The sequence below is a fragment of the Podarcis muralis genome, chromosome 2 (genome assembly GCF_964188315.1).
Source record: "Podarcis muralis chromosome 2, rPodMur119.hap1.1, whole genome shotgun sequence".
NCBI lineage: Eukaryota > Metazoa > Chordata > Lepidosauria > Squamata > Lacertidae > Podarcis > Podarcis muralis.
In genome coordinates, this window is record NC_135656.1 from 35,861,774 (window position 1) to 35,879,029 (window position 17,256).

General features: G+C 43.4%; 1 protein-coding gene across 1 annotated transcript in view; it reads left to right on the plus strand.

The window, feature by feature from the left end:
• Positions 1-9,350: 9,350 nt before the first annotated feature.
• Positions 9,351-17,256, plus strand: part of SPHK1 (sphingosine kinase 1) — a 48,420-nt gene continuing 40,514 nt past the window's right edge. Inside the window, exon 1 of the mRNA XM_028717010.2 lies at positions 9,351-9,434. The gene's annotated coding sequence lies outside the window, so the exon portion shown is untranslated. The remainder of the gene's footprint in view (positions 9,435-17,256) is intronic.

The following is a 17,256-nucleotide window of genomic DNA, read 5'->3' on the forward strand; positions in this document are numbered from 1 at the left end:
ATTAATATGTAGCCTAAATCTGTGACAGAAATCATAGATAGAGCCACTGCATACTTGACGATTCTTGCTTCATAAAAGCACAGAGAAGAGAATGTGGACCAGTAAATTAGAAAAGCAATGCATAACATGAAGGCTATGAAAATTTATGGACTGGAAATGCAGTACATTGAGAATTCAGAGTTACATTTTATTTTAAAGCATATTTTGTGGCCTGGTTTTAGAAAAAGGACGTAAAGTTGTCAGATCATTTGAACAAGTAGATCACTGATACGGACCCCCTTAGTTTTTTATTTGCTCCTCATTGCACTGTCTTACAGAGTTATCCGAATGCTCACAACTGAGGCTTCTTTTAAGTCCAGCATTTATGAATACTTGTATGGTCTTAACTTGTTTGATGTCCTGATTCTTCTGACCTGAAAATGACTCTTAAGCCATAATAAGATTACATGGTGAAACTAGAGCAAAAAAATTACTGGCATCAGATCTGAGGCACCACTGAGAAAGAATAGTCAGTCAAAAAAGTAGAAAAGCCTCCTTAATGCCAATTAATAAGCTGAGTGAAGGAGAAAATACTACAGAAGTAAATTATGAAGTCAGAATTCTCCAGCGCGTACACTTAATTAAAGTTACTTTGGGGGGAAAGAATGAAGTGTATAGTTAAAGTAGGAAGCTGCCTCCCACAGGCGGCGGTGATAGCCACCAACTTGGATGGTTTTAAAAGAGGGTTAGGCAAATCCTTGGAGGAGAGAGCGCTATTGATGGTTACTAAACATAATCCCTATGCTTTGCCTCCACAGCTGGAGGCAACAATGCTTTTGAATATCAATTGGTGGGAGCCACTTGTGCTGGAGTCCCGCCTGCTGGTTTCTCCCTGTTTCAGCCCCTGTGAGAATAGGATGCAGGACTAGATGGGCCATTGACCTGTTCTAGCATGCTCTTGTTATGTTCTTATGAAGTGATATTATCTTAGCTTTCAAATATGGAGTTTCAGAAGGACTCACTGCTGCAGGGCCATAGATACAGGCTCAGCACCTCCTGCTCTCTTAAGTACAGTAGTACCTCGGGTTACAGACGCTTCAGGTTACAGACTCCGCTAACCCAGAAATAGTACCTCAAGTTAAGAATTTTGCTTCAGGATGAGAACAGAAATGGCACGGCGGCAGCGCAGAGGCAGTGGGAAGCCCCATTAGCTAAAGTGGTACCTCAGGTTAAGAACAGTTTCAGGACCTCCAGAACAAATTAAGTTCTTAACCCGAGGTACCACTGTTCTGTCATTTCCCTGAAGATGGCAGCTTAAACCGATCTTTTCAAAGGAAAAAGTCATCAACAATGCTTGAGATGTTTTAAAGGATCCCTTCAAAGCTAAATTTCAAGTGCAAAATCTGAGCGTCTGACAAAGATAATACTGAGGTTGATAAAAGCTAATAAAAACTGATAAAAAGCTAATAAAAACTGATAAAAATAATAAAAACAGCATCAACTGATGTGGAGATCAAGTCAACGCTACTACTAACGACGACGCCATCTTGGATCAATCTGACTTGTGAAACGACTGATTTTTTTTTTTTAATGATACCTCATTTCTGCTGTGCTGCTTATCAAAGTATGGTCGCAATACTGCAAGTTTATGAACTTTGGAGACAGGTTCCTTTTGCAAATATGGAACAAAGAACTTTGTTATTTTCTTGGGAATACCATTGTGTTGCCTGAGGAAGGAAAGAAAGAACAGGATGCCAAATGTAGAAAGACCATGGTACCAAATGCCATGACAAATGGGAAACCAAGATCCATAGAGAAATTATGTCTAAAACCAGTTACTAGCTGCTTAACATCCAATAAGAAAGGTGACTGCAAGCAATAAGATGGATGGCTTGTCCTGGATCTGCTCCTGTCAAGAGAAGTTCCCCCTGATCCTTTCTTTAATATGCTACTGAGGGTGAAAAAGCATTCTATGTACATTTTGAACTTTAGTCCACAGTAGGAACTTATCATTTATCTTAGGTGGTGTACGTGTTTTCCATTTTGTCCTCACAAAAGCCCTGCTAAGTAGAATAGGCTAGGCAATAGTGCCTGGCCCCAGGCCACCTAGTGACCATGATGTCTGAACAGGGATATATGCCTAGCTCTCCTGGTTTAAGGGATTGCCCACACTTCCACTTGCCCTGTGCCGAGAAACCATCTCAATTGGCTGGGAAAGCCACAGCACCGTGGCAAAAGTTTGTTTCCGTTACAGGAAAGTGTGATCAGATGCCTGGTTATTCTGTTGTGTTTCTTTGAATGGTGCCACCTGCTGGACTCCAAGTATAAACGCTGCTTCACTGAGATGTGTTTTACGCTCTAATTTTACATCCTTTTAAGAAGACAGTTGTGTCGAGCACTTTTATGAAGTCCTGCCCCTCTTTTTAAAAATGCATTAAAAGGAAATGTTATGGCAGCTGGGAAATCACCCATGCTGACCCCTCACAGGGGCATATAAAGTCTTGTGTAGGGACAGATTATCGCAGGGGAAGGGACCAAATATAGCACAGAATAGGAGAGGCAGGAAACTACTACCAAAGGGGGCCCTAATGACAGTTTTGCAGCATCAAGTAGCTGATATTGGAATTTATGAATATTCTAAATGGAATTCTATATATTCTAAATGCATTATAAGCTTACAAAATGTTAAGGTTAAGTGACTGAGTCATTAATGTGATCTGATGCATATTGTGGAAATCCAGTCATTGGTAATAGACAAAGACACAGGTCTGAGCGATTTTCTAGGCATGGATCTGAGCAGTTTTGCCTTTGCACTTTCCTCTGGAAAATCCACTCTTTAGTGCTAAATTGGAACAAACAGCAATCTGCAGAAAACCCAATTGCTGTTTGTTCCAATTTGGCATTAAACTGTAGGTTTCCCTGCGCTAAGCAACAGGACAAGCAGAGGTGTGGATAAGCCCTAAATAATTTTATGAGTTTGTGGGGCCTGAGACACCCTAAATTCCTGGGTCCAATAAAAGTTAGAATTAACCAAGGTTTGGGGAGTTAAACTGTGTCAAGCACTGAACCACCGGATTCAGGGCTTATGCTAAAAATACAAGCCAGGCTACCCAGGTGATCACAGAGTATGAGTCGTTAGGAAAACAAATTCTGAGAATGGCTGAGTTGTTACGCAAGCAAAGAGGCAGGGAGATGGGCGATTAACAAAATAGCTACTCTGTGCTGGACAGCTGAGGGGTGTGAGCCCCTCCTTCCTGTATAGAGGTAGTCAGCATGAGACAAAAGGCCAGAGTATTTAGGACGGTGGTTGGCAGTGATGTGCTGGCAAGAAAACTGTGACAAGCTGTAAAAAGGAGACAGAGAGCATGACTGATTTCTGTTTTAGATCCATGGGAGAAGCAAGAGACCCTCTTGGAGTGCAATACTGGGAATGTCTCCATTGTAGGCTCAAGTTGTATATATGTGTAAATAAACCATATATCATAAAGACACCACAGTCTCCGCTTTGCCTCATTTCCAAAGGAAGTTATTTTTCAGAATAGGCTAAAAATACACACCTATAGGCTTTGGGGGCTTTGCTGCTTTGATTCCTACTGACATGCAGTTAAATTATCCAGGTTCAGAAGTTGCATTGAAAATATTGTTTACCAGTACCAGTTTACCAGAGCCAGTGTGGTGTAGTGGTTAAGAGCGGTAGTCACGTAATCTGGGTAACCGGGTTCGCGTCTCCGCTCCTCCACATGCAGCTGCTGGGTGACCTTGGGCCAGTCATACTTCTCTGAAGTCTCTCAGTCCCACTCACCTCACAGAGTGTTTGTTGTGGGGGAGGAAGGGAAAGGAGAATGTTAGCCGCTTTGAGACTCCTTAAAGGGAGTGAAAGGCGGGATATCAAATCCAAACTCTTCTTCTTCTTATGAGAAGACTCTGCTAATTCACTTCGATGGGATCAATATAACACAATATGGCATTTAATGCAGAATCTAGCTGATGTAAGAGGGAGCTTACAATCTAGGATTTTGTTTAAAGCATGGTTCTGTCCTCCAAGGATTCTGAGGGCAGGGGGAATATGAAGACATGTTGGTAGGTCTTGAATGGAAGCAGAGAGAATTCTGAGATCAAGGGATTGGACTGAAACAATTTTCAGACCCTCACCCTTGAAGCAGGTCAACTAGGTGAATTTATACAAATGTTAAATTTGCATAATCTCCAATCACAGAGTGGGGATTTTGCAATTACAGGGTTTAGACTTGAGTGGATTTTCAGCAAAGAATTCCAGAGCCTCTCCTCTTAAGTTGTGTCACATGGCTTACTTAAAAGAAATGCCCCTTTTCATCCTTTTCTCCATATTTTTGGGAGGTGTGACATTCATGCATGAACTGCCTGATCTGAGGGATTCATTCCATCCCTGTTATTCCTTCATGTGTTTATTTATTCCACAGTGGCATGAAAATCTCAACTCCTTGTAGCTGCTGATCTGTTTTAGAGGGTTTGTTAAATAAAAAAATAAACCCTATATCATATTTTTTTTTTAAAAAAGCTGATGGGATCAGCTGCCCAGATTTGCCAGCTGCCTTGAAGGAGGAAACCACATGTTTAATAACTTGTTCTAATGCAGCCAGGCATCCCACACTGATTGGAGCTTTAGGGCAACAAGCAATGATAACCCTTGTAGCCAGCACGAATTGCTGTGCTCTCAGCTTGTCAGCTCACAGCAGTTGCCTTCGCATCTAGATCCTTCGGCATTTTGAACAGAGAAGCTTCTGTGCCCGCATGCTACAATAGCTGCAAATGCTCTCATTAAAATATCCTAGTGTTATTTCACAATGTACCAGAGCCCTCTCTTCTTGCTTTCCTTGTGCGTAAGATGCTGTAATTAAATAATCCTTGTAACTTGACATTTCTGATCTTCCAATAAAAAATGGGAGAGAAAGTTATTTATAGGACCACAAATGGTAAACAAGACTAGAAAGATTTTAGGCATGGCCTCTTTTGAACATCTGCCTTCTTCCAGATGCGCACAAGATCACATCCTGTTGAAAGATGCAACAGCCCCATATTTTTTCAGTTCCATTAAGCTCTGTTCTTTATCAGCACTGCAGGCAATTTCATTCTCACGTGACATCTTAATGCCCAGCTAGCTACCTCAACTTGCAGGCATCTTCCTCAAGGGGGCAGCAGCTCTCTCCAAAATAAGGCTGTGTATATGTTGCCAGCATAAAATGCAGGAAGGTCCTTCTTTTTCTTAATTTGGATGGAAGCTAAGGGGGCAGGGGAGAGCGGACGGACACACATCAAAATGCAATATTTATTAAGAAACAACAGGATAGATATGGATTCTGGCTTATGCCATATGTACAGTGGTACCTCTGGTTAAGAACTTAATTTGTTCTGGAGGTCCGTTCTTAACCTGAAACTGTTCTTAACCTGAGGTACCACTTTAGCTAATGCGGCCTCCCACTGCCGCTAGCGTGCGATTTCTGTTCTCATCCTGAGGTAAAGTTCTTAACCCAAGGTACTATTTCTGGGTTAGCGGAGTCTGTAACCTGAAGCGTCTGTAACCCGAGGTACCACTGTGCACTGTTTCCCAGACAAGTGGTGGGAACACACTGGATGCAGAGTAAATGTGCGTGTGTAAACAGCTGGGGTACTAAATCAAGATGGGAATTGCTATTTTGGGGGAATGACTCAAGTGCATACCGGAATTTTAGGTTTGCAAAGTTAAAGTGGGTAAAACACTCTTATCACCTTAGTGTTTTAAAAATTTACTTTAAAAATGCACTTTCTGTGCTTAGGGAAGTGACAGTTGTGCACTGAAAAGTGTGTTATGCAAGCAAATCAGGATGAATGCTCAATAAGATTATGTTGTTGTATAACCTCCCTACAAACAAATCAGAATGATTGCTCAATAAAGATGAGATATAATCTAACCTCTGCATAAACTTTGGGCAAGCAAATCAGGTTGAGCACTGAATAAACAGGTAATCTAGAGGAGCCCTTTGATAATTTATAAAAGACAGCTAGTTGGGAGAAGTGGTGGTAGGGACATAAGGTAAAGAGGCATAGATAACCAGCTTGTAGTTCTGTTTGAATGGGTGGAGTATCAGTCGGTGCATCACAAAACTGCTGCCACCTTTTTGCTCTTGATGGTTTGCAGAAGGAACAGCTCCCTCCACTATCTTATTCCTTCCTGCATGAAAGATCACCAGAAGCCATGTGGGGAACAGCCCTCTGCTATTTAGGAGATTGACCTAGTGCGCTGCCCCTCCAGAACCAGAGAATACCTCACATGCTCCCCTCTTGCAACCTGGCTCCTTTTGCTATCATAAGAGTAGCATTGGCTATGGGAATCTGGGTCAAAAACAAGTGCCATGACATGATCATTCATGACTATGTTCCACTTCCACTGTTGGGGGAATCAGAAGTGCTGCTGAACTGTGGTCCAGCTTGTGGGCTTCCCACAGCCCTGGTCCCCAAAATTATGCTTTTTAAAAAAGGGAAAGAAAGAAATGTAATCAAATTGTAAAATGCTCACTGCCTTTTGTTGAACTCCTTATTCAGGGGCAGAAAGCAATTTCCCTAGTAATGCAAAATCAAGAGAGACCTTGTGTTCTTATGCCCTTGCAGCAGGTCTTCACTGGCAACTGTTGTACATTGTATTATTTGGTTGGATTTCATATATATTTGCCCCAGTTCCATTTCTTTGTGTTTGGTGCTGCTTTGACATTTCTCTCTCCTTGTCAGCCCCACCTTGCTAGAAGGTTTCTCTTAGAGATGGCATGCAGAGAAGAGCCTCAGAGAGCGATCTCAGAGTACATGTAGGTTCATAGCGGGAGGGGAAAACAGTCCTTTAAATGTAGGTATCCCAAGCTGTATAAGGCTTTTGGGGTCAAAACCAGCACTTGGAACTGGGTCCATAAAACAAACTGGTAATCAGAGAGAGAGAGAGAGAAGAGGTGTGTGTGTGTGTGTGTGTGAGAGAGAGAGAGAGAGAGAGAGAGAGAGAGAGAGAGAGAAGGAAGGAAGGAAGGAAGGAAGGAAGGAAGGAAGGAAGGAAGGGAGGAAGGGAGGAAGGAAGGAAAGAGAGAAAGAAAGAAAGAAAGAAAGAAAGAAAGAAAGAAAGAAAGAAAGAAAGAAAGAAAGAAAGAAAGAACCCACTAATAACCTCTTCTGGCTCAGCCCATGGAACATTCCCCAACACTACCCAGTCTGTGCTGGGTAAGTGTGCCAGGTACACCATGCTTGCAAGCATGTCTGTCTTGTATCCATCCCAACCAGAAAACGAGAGTAAACACATACTCCTGGTCACACTATACATGGGGAAACACACATGTAAACACGTGCTATTAATGGACGTGTTTCCTAAGCTCTCATGTAGCCACACCATTCCACAAAGAACTTGCTTTATGCACTTATACCAGTGGGAAATCAGCAGCAGGCAAAACAGAGAGTGGTTGATAAGTATTCATAGTATGCACAAAAATAGACATGGAGGCTATACAGATCCAATGTGACAACTCACTTGATTAGTTTTGTAGAGAAGAAAGTCGGGCAGAGAAACAGACAGAGGCAACGGGAGGGGATTGTTGTTGCCAAATAAGAAGATGGGAGCATGCTAAGGATGTGGTAAGTTCTAAGGGAGGCCTAGATCCCATGAGGCAAACTTGGAAGGAAAACGACATGAGGTTTTGACCATGTGTAAGGTAAGACAGAATGTCAAAAGGAGCATCTTGTGGTTTCCAGCAACTGGTATTCAGACCTCTTCCAACAATGAAGGTAGACGATAGTCATCTCAGTTGGTGTCCATCCTTACCTTTTGTGGTAACAAATTCCACAGTTTCAACTACGTGATATGTGAAGAAGTACTTTCATTTGTTTGTGCAAGGCAGCATAACCGGCACACAGTCCCCTAATTTTTGCAGAGAACAGGAAGAAGAGTGCGCAACTGTGGATGGCGTCTTAAGGACTGTATCACACCCTCATTATGCTTTCTTCAGGCTGTTTGTTTGGAAAACTGACACCAGGAGGGGGTGGTTAAAGCAGTACTGCTGAGAATTATTACAAAAGGAGACAGTCACTGGAAACACTGAGGCACAGTTACTGCTTCTTAAAGGAGTATTGTAAGCCTTAATCATAGAGTAATTTATGAATCACCACATTCGGCAGGGAACATTGTGGCTAGCGATAATTGTCTTGCTCAGTGTGCTGTACCTACTGCGTCCAAAACCCTGAACCCTTAAGTAACCTTGTAATAATCTCAAATAATTTACTAGCAAGAACTTTCTGTTATTATTAGCTGCTTTGTTTCATTACTCAGGACATCATGACTTGGGAGCATTTAATCATAGCAAAAATAGCCAAACTGAAGAAAGTGCAAAAGCTGTTCCTCAACCATAGTAGTATTTGATAGAATTTAAAATGTTTAAACCCCCACCGTTACACTTTACATACAGCTCCGACCACAAAGTTTTCTGAACCACACTTTAAAATTGGTGAAGACATAAATGTGTGTATTCATTGCTGAAACACTTGTATTTCATTAGCAGCACAGTTTGGTCTTGCCAGTGAAGTGAAGAGGGCACAAGAATTTTATTTATTTATTTTTATTTTATTTTTTTGCAAAACCAAGGCTTTTCATATGTTTTGGGTTTGATCTTTTGAAGGAACCACTACGGACCACTTAAAAACTGCTGAGGATCTTGGCTTAATTATTTTTTCCTGGCTTTTGCCGCTATTGTAATGCACTGTGTTAGACGCGGCATGATTTTTAATGGTATTTTATTTCTTTGTTTCTTTTAATGCACAACAATTTTAATTCCATAGAATTCAAACTGCAATACAATAAAACACAATATAATAAATTAAAAAGACACAATAAAAAAATTAAAATCAATATGAATATTTAATGTGCTGGATGTGACATCTCCCATCTTCAACCACAAACACTACAGAGAGGATCATCTGAATGTAGTTCGCAACTCCCAGTTTGGGAACTGTGCCACAGGAAATCTTTGCTCCTCCTACTTCTCCTGCCACCATTTCTCAAAATCCTACAGGAAGATTAGTCAGACTAATCTTTTGGGACAATTCGAAGCACATTTCTTCAGAGGTAAGCCCCACGGCGATACAAGTTTAAGGTTTGGACTGAAAATTTCAGTTATCCCTCCGATCGTTCCCCCTTCCCTGACACACTTTGGTTATCATTCTGCTCATTGCCCTACTCTGATATTAAAGCTCATGATTTCAAAATCTATCCAGGTGGTTGTATCTCATTATTCAGCCTCCCTTTTATATCACACCCAGTTGTGAGGATGAGATGAGGAAAGAGAAGCATCCTGCCCAGCACACATTCTTTCAGAATGTTCCAGAAACTCTATGCAAACAGTGCCCAAGTAACCGAGGCTTGGCATCATGTGGCTGCAGGGAGCTGCTTCTTCACTAATAGCTGTTACAGGCAGGTAACGCTCTTTATTTATGTTTTTGGTAACTATCACTGCCACATGCAGCCTCTAGGTGGTGCTGACTCGTGGTCCAAGCTGGAAAGAATTAATTCCCAAGAAGCAGCCTAAGTCATAAGGAGAAGGTTCTGCAGGCACCAGCTTTTAACTTGGCAACTTATAGATGATTTGACCACATACGGAAAAAGTTGGGTGTCAAATTATTTGTGGCAGGGGTGGGGAACATCCACCCTGTGGGTCTGAGGTAGCCTGCAGGGCCTACACCTCCAGCATGCGGCCTGTTCTCCTCACCTGACCAGCCCACTCCCTACACGGCAGTTAGGTTCAAAACAGCCTTCCATTAGGGACCAAGGAAAGTCTGTTTTCAAACCTAATTGCCATATGAGGGGGCACTGGGCTTTTGTTTTGAGGTGGAGGGGGGATCCTAGTGACCATAATATAAGGAGCGGAATCTGAACCGCCATTTCTAATTACAGACTAGGGTGTATTGGTGCCAAACGGTCATTATTATCCAACACAATAGTTTCAGAACGGGCATGGCAAAGAAGGCAACGTTCGTTTCTACAAATCACTTTAGCCTCTTTAGGTACGCTTCAGGATTTTTCTTTTGTTGAAAGCATAGTCTTTGCCACCCTCCTCTCAAACATAGATTTTTTAAAAAAACCCTGAAGTGACAGAAGTCAGTTTTGGACATACAAAACTGACTTCTGTCACTTCAGTTTAAAAAGATGGAACAATCCCTCTTTCCTCTTCCCATGCACTGTCCAGGAATTTTCCTGATGTCCCCCCAAATTTGTTTTGGGGGGGGGACATGGGGAGGCGATAGCCCTGTATCAGGAGCCAGAGTCAGGGGACGGTCAGCAATAAAACACCTGGTGTCAGTGAAGTCAACTCTTTATTCAAATAAGCCAAAACAGTGCAGGCCTAGTGGTCACAGCAACCCTTCCCTGTAGATCTTGCCCCTCTGAGGCAGTTGCAAGGACTGAAGGTTCCCACCTTCCCACTTCTATCTAAGGCTCTTCCCCCAGTTCCTTCCTTGTCTCTTTGCTCTGACCTCTTTGTTTATCTTGGTGTTCTGGGAGACCAGCAGGCAGGGGATCTGGTTACATCAGGAGGGGGAGATTCCCTGGCTTCTTCTGTAGCCTGCCTCCACTCTTCCTCTTGACCCCCTCTGCTGCCGCCTCTGAGCCTAGACTGCTCTCTGCCACAGCCTCTTCCTGCTCACTAAACCCTGTGGCCTCTTCAGCTTCCAACACCTCCTCCTTCTTCCGGTCTGCTCCCTCTTCTCCCTCTGACTATGCATCATTGTCCCACCACCAGTCTCCTGGCTCTGAGCCTTCACCGGGGATTCCCTTGGGGGTTCCCCAGCTGGTGCCTCCCACCACTTCTCAACATCCCGCCAGTCCAGGACACCCTGTTGCACAAGTGGAAGTCCTTGCTTGGGGCAAGGACTCATTAGGTGATTCCCATCCAAAGTTTTTTAACTTATGGAGGCATTTCCCAAAATATTAGATAAGACATACCAGTTATGAAAAGGCAGCCCCTGCAAAAGGTCAACAAACCTTTTCTGCAGAAATTTGGCTGGTGTGCATGTGCGGCAATGAGAAAAGCTGAACTGCTGCCAATTATGCATCTATTGATCAGTACAAGAGAGCTATGGGGGAATAAAGGCAAAAATTATCAGAACGAAAAAGGTCAAAAGTCAGAGACCTTTTATGTTCAATATCCAACAAGGTATAATAAATGACTTGGCACAGATTCCCCCCCCCCCCTGAATGTATAAGTTCTTCCATTTCTGTTGCTTCCCTAAGTATACTGCTTTTCCTCCTCACATAGCATAGAAAATGTCAGATTCAAAAATATTGATATTTTCTTCACATTTTAGTAATAGCCTCTGCATAGAAGATGACATCATTTTAGGAACAAGATCTTTATAGCGATAGATAGCAAACTAAACGCTGTTCTCAGCTGAAATCTGTATCTCTTACTAGAGTGCCTTCATGTTTACACTAAATGGGGAATATTTTGTCTTCATCTGTTTGCCACTAGAAGCTGAATTAAAGATTAACAAATGCTATTTCTGATGAGGCCTGGGAGACTTCATAGCTAGCAACAACCTCCCCCAGCTTGGCCACACCTCTGAGTCAGCTCTCCAGGAGCTGGCTTCCTGGGTCATATTACAATGAAATCATATTACAATTTCCTTTGTCTTGCTTATAATGTAACTCAAGTTCCAATTACCGTACTTTTCCGTGTATAAGACTAAGGATTTTTTTTACTGAAAAATTATGTTTGAAATAGACGATTGTCTTATACATGGGTAGTGCCTAGCGGGGATGTGGGATTGGTTGATGCCGCGAGCCAGAGATGGTCTGCAGCGTGTTATTGGTGTCTGCGGCAAGGGGTGGTGTTGATTGGGTGTTGTTGTGGCAATTGGGCGGGCAATAGGCTGCTTCTGTTGGTGATGGGACAGATGTTAGGAGGTTGTTGCGACGTGTGTGGTGTGTGTGTTAGCATCAGCCAGGTGGGTGAGTCATCTTCGGCAATCCCCCTCTAAAAAAACCTCAACAACTCTGGGCCACCCTCCCCCCCAAAAGTTCAACAACTCTGGGCATTTCCCCCCCATTTTCTTAATTTATAGCCCCCAAAATAGTGGGCGTTTTATACACGGGGGTATGTTATACGTGGAAAAGTACGGTAATTATCCTGCCTCTCACCTGTTTCCACATCAGACCTCAAAAGGGCTGACTCTACCATTAGGCAGAATGAGGCAATGGACTCAGGAAGCAGATGCTGGGAATAGCAGTGAAAGACCTGCCCATCCGCCTGCTGGCAGCCATTCCCCTTATTTGGCATATCCATCTGGAGGAGGGCAGAGCAGTGTGTGACCTCCACACATCATGCATCCTCTAAACTAGCCCTGCTGCCCTCAGGTAAAGTGGATGATGGTATCCCATTGCGATAAGCGATCAATAGGTACTAGCCATGATGACTACATTCTACTTCCAATGTTGGGGGAATCAGAAGTGCTGTTGAATTCTGGTCCAGCTTGTGGGCTTCTTCCCACAGCCCTTGTCCCCAAAATTATACTTTAAAAAGAAGGAAAGAAAGGCAACCAAATTGTAAAATGCTCAGTGCATTTCCTAGTAAGGCAATATCCTAGTAAGGCAATTTCCTAGTAAGGCAATATCAAGAGAGACTTTACAGAGCAGGATGCATTCCATTCATCTGAACAGAAGAACTACCCACTAACATCCTGGATTGAGCTCCAGTCTGTTGGCTCTTATTCATCCATTGCTTAGGCCAGGTACAATTGCAACAGATCCACTGCTACTCCTGCAGTGGGGAACCCTGGGGTCTCAAATTTCAGCGCTCTGTGCGATGCCAAAATTCGATGCCCCCTGCTTCTTGTGCTCCATTGTAAATCAGAGTTGTGGCACCCCCAAGACTCCATGCCCAGTGCAATTCCAAGCCGGTTGTGCTCCCCTGAATCCACCTCTGTACTCCTCTTGATCTGTAGAAAAGCAGAGTTGTGTGTCATCAGTAGCCTGATGGCAACACAAGTTGAATAAACTCCCTCCTGTGGTGATTCGGGTTGTGTGTTCAATTGGCCTTGCCTTATTCCAATTGAAGGATGAATCAAATTCCTTTGTCTTCAAGGACAAAAGAAAATTCCTTTTTGACAATCACATTCCCTTAAGACACATGATAATAATACACATTTGTCAAAAGCATGATGGGAGGGCAAGCATCTCTAGTATGTTTACAGAGAAACTGGGAAGAGATCAGTTTACTTGGGGATACTGCTTCTTCTTCTTCTTTTAGCAGTACTATTTTTCCAGGAGAAGAGGTGCCAGAACTCACCACGAACGCCTCCCTTGTTCTCTTAGAATGGCATTGGTGCCCACCTGAGAGGTGCTGGAACTAAGTTCTGGTGAGTTCAGGCTGAAAAAAAGCCCTGCCCTTCAGTCACATGATCCTGCAATTTCCCCTCAACTATCAGTTCATATCAGTTCATATCCCTCAACTATCAGTTCATCAGCGTGGGTGGCGCTGTGGGTTAAACCACAGAGCCTAGGATTTGCCAATCGGAAGGTCGGCGGTTCGAATCCCCGCGACGGGGTGAGCTCCCGTTGCTTGGTCCCTGCTCCTGCCAACCTAGCAGTTAAAAAGCACACCCAAAAGTGCAAGTAGATAAATAGATACCGCTCTGGCAAGAAGGTAAACGGCGTTTCTGTGTGCTGCTCTGGTTTGCCAGAAGCGGCTTAGTCATGCTGGCCACATGACCCGGAAGCTGTACCAATAAAGCGAGATGAGCGCCGCAACCCCAGAGTCGGCCACGACTGGACCTAATAGTCAGGGGTCCCTTTACCTTTTTATCAGTTCATCATGCTAGGCTTGCTCCTTGGTTCAAGGGATGTAGCAATCCAGAACCTCTTATAGACCGTGCCATGCAGTTGTCATTCACTTTCCTTAGACTCTAAAGTAACTGATACTTTTAACCTAGGCCACTTACACTGCGGGTGCTTTCACAAGTGCTGCTAAGAAATTGTTGTAATGTAAATAATGTAAAGTAAATGCATTTTTGTGAGAGTATTTAACATGGGGTAGGAAGCAAGACAGATAAATTTTAAAGCAAATGCACATTTGAACCAACAAAGGTTTTGCATTTGAACTGGAGATGTGGAAAAGCAAAAAACAAATTTCAGCCTCTTTTGTGAAAACAACCGCAATCTTCAGCTGCAGAATGGCATGTCCTGGCCTTGTTCTTCTAGTGTGTCACAGCTCTGCCCAGCCGGCTCACTTAATATGATTGCATAATCTGCTGTCCCTGAGAATCTTGCCCCTGGCTGGACAATAACAAACATGAGTCATAAACATGAACCAAGATTTGTCACCAGGGGCAGGAGGAGAAAAGGGAGGGAGAAGGAGGAGAGGAGAAGAAGGAGTTGTGCAGAATTGCTGGGCCATGTGAGAGATTAAGCAGCCTCCTCTGAGGCAGAAAGAGGGAAGAGGGAAAAGAAAACTATGAATGGCACATATCTCAGGATCTGAATTAGACCTTGTAGCCCTTTCATTCAGCGGAACCAGTATTGCTTCAGAAACAGGGCCCTTGGAGAAGAACTAGAGATTCTTTTTTTAATAGATAAAAAGAAAACAAGGGAACAAATGACAAAAGGGAACAAATGAGCAGTAACACATTCTGAAACAGCATTGGTATGAACTTTGGTAATATGAATCTCCTAATGACAGATATTGGTTGAATGGCTCACTTGAGTTTAAAAAGAAAGCCTGGTGTGCCCCCCCCCCCCGCCCAAGTCTCATGTCTTAAGCAAAATGCACCAATTCCTTGCTTAGGCAGAAAGCAACGTTGTTTATGGGCAGAATTTGTTCAGCAGGGAAGCGGTTTAAAGGCAGATTTGTGCGCCTGAACTAATTCCAATCAGTCCTATCTTCAGTTTCATAAAAAAAACCAAAACAACTGGGAATGGTGGTGGCAAGAGAATAGCAGGTTTCTGGAGGCAGCAAATATGCTTTGAGAACAAATGAGTAATTTATAATGGTTAATGCATAGTGTTGCTTTGCTCACTGTTGTGTAGGATAATGATGAGCTGTTGCAAGTTATACCTAATGAGATGATTTCCAACTCCATATTTAATAAATGAAATGGTGTGGCCAGGATTGTATCATGCCCACTGCATGACCCACATCCCTAGCATGCTGAGAGAGCATTGTGTACTGAAGTGCACTAATTACTTAGTGAAAGCTCCTTGCACCACAGTAATTGAGAGTATTGCATGATTTACGGCTATTCCCCAGTACACTCACATGTCTACAGTCCTGTGTAGGATTGTGGAAGTGCTCCGTGTGCAATGTTGGGGTTGCTTGTGGACACAAAATTCTCCCCAGGACTCTCTTTTTAGGTCATAAAACACTGAAAATCACCACCACCACTTGTTACAGGGTTACTTCTTTTTTAACAGAAGAAACTCTTCCATGGGACCTCTAAATACTTGTTGGGACGTGGGTGGCGCTGTGGGTTAAACCACAGAGCCTAGAACTTCCTGATCAGAAGGTCGGCGGTTCGAATCCCCGTGATGGTGTGAGCTCCAGTTGCTCGGTCCCTGCTCCTGCCAACCTAGCAGTTTGAAAGCATGTCAAGGTGCAAGTAGATAAATAGGTACTGCTCCAGCAGGAAGGTAAACAGCGTTTCCGTGCACTGCTGTGGTTCGCCAGAAGCGGCTTAGTCATGCTGGCCACATAACCCGGAAGCTGTACACCAGCTCCCTCGGCCAATAAAGCGAAATGAGCGCCGCAACCCCAGAGTCGGTCACGACTGGACCTAATGGTCAGGGGTCTCTTTACCTTTACCTTTATCCCCCCCACACAACAGGGAACCCTTTGTCAACTAAGGAGGATTCAAAAATGCTGAGTAGGGGCCAAGTGGCAGAGTGAGTGCTTAGAACTTGAGTGTAAAATTAACCCCAAAGGTCAGGGGTCCCCAACTTTTTTGGGCCCAGGAGCACGTTTGGAAACAGGGGACTGTCACTGATGCCACAAAATACCAATTTCACAGAAGAAAAGCTGACAACGCTCAGAGCCTCTCTCCAAAGCACTCTTCCCAAACAGCCAAACAACAAACTCAGGAAAATGCCCCAGTCTGAGCAAAAGAAAAAGCAGGCAAAACTTATGGGAGTTGTAGTGCAACAAGACCTGGACTGCAACATAAAAATATAAGTAGGTTTGTCAGGGAAGGCAAGAGTTTGCACACTTTCAAAAGATTGGGAAAGAACAATAAAACAGAAAGGTTCAAAAAGCCACAGCCAACTTCACACACACACTTAGCTTGATGAGCTAGCTGTTGAGTATGGAGTCTGATTCCAGATTACCGTATATGAATTCAATCCTAGGCCATCTTTAGAAGAAAAACTGCTGCTGGCACAATGGTCTCTGGCCCTGGTATCTTCAGCAAACAAAGGAGAAATCAGGGCGAGGAGGGAGGGGTTTCTCTCCTTCCTATAAGCATATTTAAGTATTCCTCCCAGAGGCAATGTTCTGAGATTTCTCCTCTCCAGGGAAGGAACTCACTGGGCAATTTCACCCCAATTATAGTGAAACCAGAACCGGGGAAGGAAAGAAAATATGATTATTTTGGAGCAAAATGTTTCAGGCTATCACTTCTTGTGGTTACAGGGTGACACATTAGCTGGGCAATCAAGGGGAAGGATAAAACTATCTTACCGTACTTAACTCAGGGGAGATTTGGAAAGGTGTCAGCTAAGTGGCAGACAGCTAATTTATGTGACAGAGAAACATGAGTAAGTGAGGTGTCAGGCTTCAAACAGCAATAAGGAAGAAGGGTCGTCATAAGTCATGATCAAAGTTTGGTTCTTCCAGCTAACCTCTCACCCCCTGGAATGGTGTCCACAAAATTCAATTTGTGAAATGTTCCTCAGTGAATTGGTGTGTGGCATTATTATATGCCGTGCCATGAGGCCAGTCATAGAATAAAGTTTTGCCACAGTATATTATTTTTAAACAGGGATGCATGCAATCCTTCCTGGGCAATGTTTGCCAATGCTGTGTGTATAAAGGGAAGCCAAGCTTATGTCATTGCTATGTGGGATGGAAAACATCCACAAATAGCAGCAATTGACCCAAAGCTTTACCTGACAATTAGTGGCTTCGGAAGAGCCAAAATAGGCTCTGAAATGTCATGCCACCTAGTTGAAATGTATTCAAGTTTTTTTCAAAAGCTGCTCTCCCACAGATCATAGCAGTGGCACCGATATGTGGATGTTTTCTCGCTGGACACATTAGG